Source organism: Mastomys coucha, unplaced genomic scaffold, assembly GCF_008632895.1.
Source record: "Mastomys coucha isolate ucsf_1 unplaced genomic scaffold, UCSF_Mcou_1 pScaffold7, whole genome shotgun sequence".
Taxonomy (NCBI): Eukaryota; Metazoa; Chordata; class Mammalia; order Rodentia; family Muridae; genus Mastomys; species Mastomys coucha.
In genome coordinates, this window is record NW_022196913.1 from 26,075,956 (window position 1) to 26,082,131 (window position 6,176).

Sequence of the window (6,176 nt, forward strand, 5' to 3'; positions counted from 1 at the left end):
AAGAAGAAGAAGAAGAAGAAGAAGAAGAAGAAGAAGAAGAGAGAAGTAGAGGAATAGAGGCCGACATGAGCACATGAAGAGAGAGGGAGGAAGGGACCAGAGTACAGAGCAGGGGCAGGAAGGCAAGAGGAAGAGAAGAGCAAGAGGAGGTGTACATCTTGAATTACAGCAGTCAGAAGCAGAGGCAAGCAAATCTCTGTGGATTAGAGGATAGCCTAGACACATAGTGAGTTCTAGGACAACCTGTCTCAAAAACAAACAAAAAAAAAACCGAAAGACTATTATTTTTGCAAACGTTTCCCCTTTGTTTTGCTATGAACACCTCTCTGTGTGTAAACACATATATTAAATATCTTTCCTTTCCTCTCTCATAAATTATTAATAACTTCCTGTCACTCTTAAAGTATTGTTCACTTTACCCCATAAAATTTAAGTTACATGATATCAGGTGAACAATAAACATCATGTAAGTACTTTACTTCCTTTTCTGGGAAAGGAGTTACCATGCTTGGAACAGGGTTGACCAGATGGTGATGCTCGATCTCTGAGGGAATTCCCCAAAGACATAAGAAGGTATATGAAGAATTAATCAGAGATGTGGCAAGACAGCAGAGCAAGTTTCTACACGGAGGCTTGGGCAGCAGGCATATCTGTGTTTCAGTACTAAGAAGCAGGCGTAGGTCACCTGGTTCTCAAACTTTTGAGACTCTGAGCACACTCATTTAAGAATAGAATTTCCTGCTCCAGTATCAGGATGCCCTACGGCAGATTTCGGACTGTTAAAGTTAAACATCTTTTTGTTAAAGTTAACTCATCTTGATCCTGCTCGGAAGGGTCAGGGACTTTGATCTGAGGCAGAAGCACTCTTATTCTGAGTAACAGAGCATAGCTGTCTATCCCAGAATGACATCTCCAAGGCTTAGCACATTTTCATTTGTATATAGACTAATTCATTCATGTTAGGTGGATTGTGATCTTATTATTTTCTTTATTACCTGTTAAAGTATGTTTTATGGAGATGTTTATATGAGCCAAGCTGACAAGGGACGGAGCTGGGATGGTTAGGTTTATTTCACTCTGTAACCCAGGCTGGCCTGAAACTGCGATTTGTATCCCAGACTGGCCTTCATGTCCGGGCAGTCTTCCCGTCTCAGCCTTTCCAGTATAGGGGTTGTTATCCAGGAAGGCTGTTCTAAAACAGGTGGTTAGGCTGGACTAAGCACAAATGTAGATTAAGACCAGTGATGGCACTGCCAGGTACTTACTCAGATGCCAAAAGCTGAAGAATCCTGTCCTGGGATTGATTCAGGGAGGGGGAAATGACGAGCCTCTCTGCTTTTCTAGAAATTGCCATACAGGTTAAAGTAATTTAACCTCTTGACTCCTGGCTTTACTTCTACATTTGATATGGATCAGATGCCCTTTATCAAAGGACTTTGTGTTCTCACCATGGAAAATATTACCATTTCTTGTTTTCTTGGAAAGAAAAATACATTTTCAAACGTGTTCGAGGCGGAAAGGGAAGAAAACATGCTCCAGGTGAGGCTCGAACTCACAACCTCGGCATCACCCGCACATATACTGCTGTATAAGTACCGCGCGCTAACCGATTGCGCCACTGGAGCATGCTTTCTCTGTGATGGCTGTGCACACTCTACAGAGGGATGCTCGGGAGCGCGCCTGACGCGGAAAGCATCCTTCCTTTGTAGAGTACTCAGGAATCTGGAAGTGTCCACGTGACCTATCCCGGGTTCAACTGGGACCAGCATTCATCCAGAGGGTTCTTTGGAAGGCGAAAGCTGGTGAACAGATTCACAGCATTCCTGCGCACCTGCTGGAGCCAGATGCTGCTCTCTAGATCAGGGACAAGACACAGAGCCTGCCTGCTTCCGCAGTGTGGAAATTACCGAGGTCGCTTCCCCGCTCCCTGAATTTCCCTCCTGAACCATCCTCGTCTTACCTGAAAAGCCAATTCTGTATCGCAGAGCTTCCTGGTCTAGCGCTCTTTAAGGAAACCTGAAGACCACCATTCCTCATTTGTGCAGCGTGCACAAAGGACGGAGACCTATGCACACCAGTAGCTTCTCCTGCCTGACCTTCTTCAGAGGATCATTTCAGAGAGTATGTCTCTGTGACGCACATCTGCTTCCTTTTATTTCTGGGGACCCTAATTATAGAGGTTAAATTTGCTAGCTTGGTGTGGTAGCTCATGCTTGTAAATCCGAGCACTCAACAGGCTCAAGCAGAAGCACCAGTCGGAAAGCCAGGGCGAGTTTGTTTGCTTGTGTTGCTCCCCAGGTAACTGTATACCTGCCATAGCAGCTCTTCTTGTATTTTTTTTTCTTTTTATTTCTATTTTTTTTTTCTTTTTTGCATGATTCTTGTCAAACCTTATAATTATTAGGGAAAGGAATAGCCTGCCCATTCCTGACCCCTAACACCTGAGATACAGGACCAAGAGTCATAGATGTGATCAACTTTCTTCATGCAGACACAATGAAGGAAATAAAAAGGAGCCACAGCTGACACTTACTGCATGGCCATTTAGGCATTTTTATACGTGTTGTTTGTAAATTTTACATAATTTTAAATTATTGTTGCTGTTACTTTAGGTTTTTGCAACAGGATTCTATGGAACCCAGGCTGGCCCCCAGCTTACTGGCCTTGAACTGCTTGCTGATCCTCCTGTCTCTGATGGAGTATGGGGAGATGGCCAGAGGCCCTTTTGTATTGCATACTGTTGAATGGACTCTGCACCTGAGTGTTATTACTAGCCTATACACACAGTTCACTCTCTGGCCCAGGTGACACCTGGAGGAGTGGGAGTTGTTAACAAACAGACGCTAACTACACTCAGCTTCTGAGAAACACTTGAGCCCAGGTATCCAGAGAATGAGGGAAATGTGCAAGGGATTATAACAATGAAGACTCAAAGACTCGGGCATCACAAGTCTCAACATTGTAGCTGATCACCCAGCAAAGGGGTATATTATACCTAAACTTAGAACGATCAAGAAGAGGGCTGGAGACTCTTGCTATGAGTTCAATCCTTGGGAACCACCCAACACCCAGGGCTGTTTTCTGACCTCCACATGTAATGCCGTGGTACACATATATGAGTAAATAAATGTAAAAAAGTAATAATAACAACTTTCAGGAACTGGAAAGATTAGTCAGCGGTTAAGAGTACTGGCTGCTCTTCTAGAGGACCTAAGTTCAATTCTCTGCATACACGTGGCTCCTTACAACCATCTATAGCTGTAGCGCTATGGAGTCAGATGCTGTCTTCTGGTTTGCAGATGTACAGGCAGACAAAACACCTATATACATAAAATACACAAATTAATATTTTTTAAAAATAAATAACTTTTAATATGGTAGTGTTTTTAATTTCTTCCCCATATACTAATCTTTTTTTTTTTTTTTTTTTTTTTTTTTTTTTCTTTTTTGAGACAGGGTTTCTCTGTATAGCCCTGGCTGTTCTGGAACTCACTCTGTAGACCTGGCTGCCCTCAAACCCAGAAATCCACCTGCCTCTGCCTCTCAAGTGCTGGGATTAAAGGCGTGTACCACCACTGCCCGGCTCCATATACTAAATATTTTAAGTGACAGGCCAGACTTGTAAGAAATCAGGATATTTAGATTTTATGAGGTTAATCAAATCTTACTTCTTACTTCATAATCAGAAGGAAGTGGGGCTCCAACATGAGTCATTTAATAATATTGCCCATTGGAGCTACCTTAAAGACTCATTTAATAAAAAACAAGGGTTTTTAAGATTATATATTATAATATAACATGTAATGATATATACTGTGTGTCTCTGTGTTGTGGATCAGACCTAGGGCTCCACACAATATTAAGGAAGAACTCTACCACTGAGCTACATCTCCAACCTTCTTTTAGCCCCCTTTTCCTGCTTTTGGAGCCAGGATCTCACTCAGGCCCTGGCTGGACTAGACCTTGAATGTAGACTAGGCTAGCTTTAAACTCCCATCCATCCTTCTGCCTCTGCGTCCCTAGAGTTAAGATTAAAAGCATGTACCTTTATGCCTGTTGAGGTCTGTTCCTTTTAACATAACTGCAGCTGTTTGGTCTCATTTTGCTCATAAGGTGAAATTAAGTTCAGGTTCTCAGATTTCACTTCCCAGAAGTAATTATCCATAGCTGATACTAAAGAATGCTATGAATAAGCCAAAATTATGGTTGAATTACTTGTACTCTTTTATCTCAATGTACTGGAGTCCCCTCCCTGGTTCACTACCTGGACACCTCCTCTCTTTCTTCACCTAGGACCAATCAACTCTAAGGAGAGCTGATAATACTTTATCTAGTTAGCCAAAACTGTTGTACTACTTCACTGCTTGCTTTTAAACCTCTGAACCTGGTTTTTCCTATAAAATGCCTTCCCAGAGGACAGACTGGTGACACAATTAAGTTATTCCCCTTTGTGATCCTGATCAGCCAGTCTTGGGGTGTGTGTTCAGTAAAGTATTCTTGCTTAACTGAGACTGATACTCATACGGTCTGGATGGCAATTCCTTAACCCCAACAATGCCTGGCTGCCCTCTTCCTGCCTTTTTTTAAAAATTATTTTATTTTTTTGATTTTGTTATTGTTGTTTGTTCACTTACTTGCTTGTTTGGGACAGTCATACTATGTCGATGCAGAGTTACATAGAGCCTTTAATCTCTTTGTAGAGATTAGAATGTGTAGCCCAGGCTGGCCTCAAATTTGTAAGCCTCCTGCTGTCTCTACCTCTTCTGCATCCCACTGGTGTGTGCCTCTTAGTTCTTTTCTATTTACAGAGCAAAAAAAAAAAAACCATGACTAAGGCAACTTATAAAAGAAGACATTTAATTTGGGGCTTATAGTTGTAGGCATTAATCCATGACCATCATGACAGGGACCATGGCAGCAAGCAAGCAGGCATGGTGTGGGAACAGGAGCTGGGGGCTTACATCTGATCGATAAGCATGGGGGGGAGAGAGCGAGAGCGAGAGCGAGAGAGAGAGAGAGAGAGAGAGAGAGAGAGAGAGAGAGAGAGAGCGCACAAATGGAGAATAGTAGGGTTATAAGAAGAAAGAACAGCTGGGTTGTGGGGAATGGTCTGTGAGCTGGAAGGAATTTATAGTAAGGGCAGAGGTGAGATGGGCTAGGACACTGGAATGGACTTTGAAATGTGTGGCAGGAGCCTGGCTCCATGAGCAGCCATATGTCCCTTCTGCCAGAAGTAAGGAAAAATGATGACTCCTTTTGGTAGAGGGGAACCAGCTTTACAGGTTCCTGAGGAATGCCGCCTTTTATCTAACCAATAAAAATCCTCCTATAGTCCAGGTTGGGCTCATTTCTGGATAGTTGGAGTGCCTTTTGGGGTTTGCAGAACTGGAGTTTCTATGGGACCTGTCAATAGTTAAATTAGTAAAAGTAAGTTCTGGTTACTAGGTCTAGACAATCTTGGACCAGGCTCCAAGTCAACCCAGAAAGCTCCCCAACAGAATAGTTCTGCTCCTAAATATACAATAACAGAAGCACAGGCTGCTGGGAAACAAAGTTGAGTCCTTTCTAAAGGAGGACAAGCAGAAGTACAGACTCACCCGAGATAACTGGACCACCTGCTGAAGGAGAGGCCCTGGAAGAGGCCTCCGATTGTTCCTCTGTGCTTAAAGTCCAGGATTTCACTATAGTAATAACTAGGAAAAGGCAGGTTCTAACTGCACCTGTTCCTCAGCCCAGTGTTAGGAAAAGGCAGTAAATAACCCCTCAACATGAACCTCTTGATAAAGCAGTTGTTTCTCAAGTAGAACCATATGCTTCAGAGATTGCTGGGCTAGTATCTTCCACAGAAATAACAAGAAGCAGAAGAAAGAAGGCTAAATCTCAAAGACAGCCAAGTCAGGAATCCTGTGCAGAAGCTCTACCTGCTACTGAGTTAGCACTTAATCCTCTGGAATTCCATCTAGGAGAACAGCCAGGAACATACAGAAGAAAGATACCAAGATTACAGCAGGAAATAAGTAAGCCATGGGAGATCTGTGAATGCAGAGGCACAGATACTAGACAGTAGGGCAGAAGGGACATGTGGCTCCCCATGGCACCAGGCTGCTCGGTGTGGGAAGCCACTTCATAAGCACATCGCCATTACAAGATGGCGATGACATCTGGCTTGCCGTTAG

The 6,176-nt window shown here is 43.2% G+C and overlaps 1 non-coding gene across 1 annotated transcript; it reads right to left on the bottom strand.

Annotated features, from left to right (window-relative positions):
* Positions 1-1,531: 1,531 nt before the first annotated feature.
* Positions 1,532-1,625, bottom strand: Trnai-uau. Its single transcript has 2 exons — positions 1,588-1,625; positions 1,532-1,567 (listed from the first exon to the last, which is right to left on the bottom strand). It is a non-coding gene; the product is annotated as a tRNA-Ile (tRNA).
* Between the last annotated feature and the right edge of the window lie 4,551 nt (positions 1,626-6,176).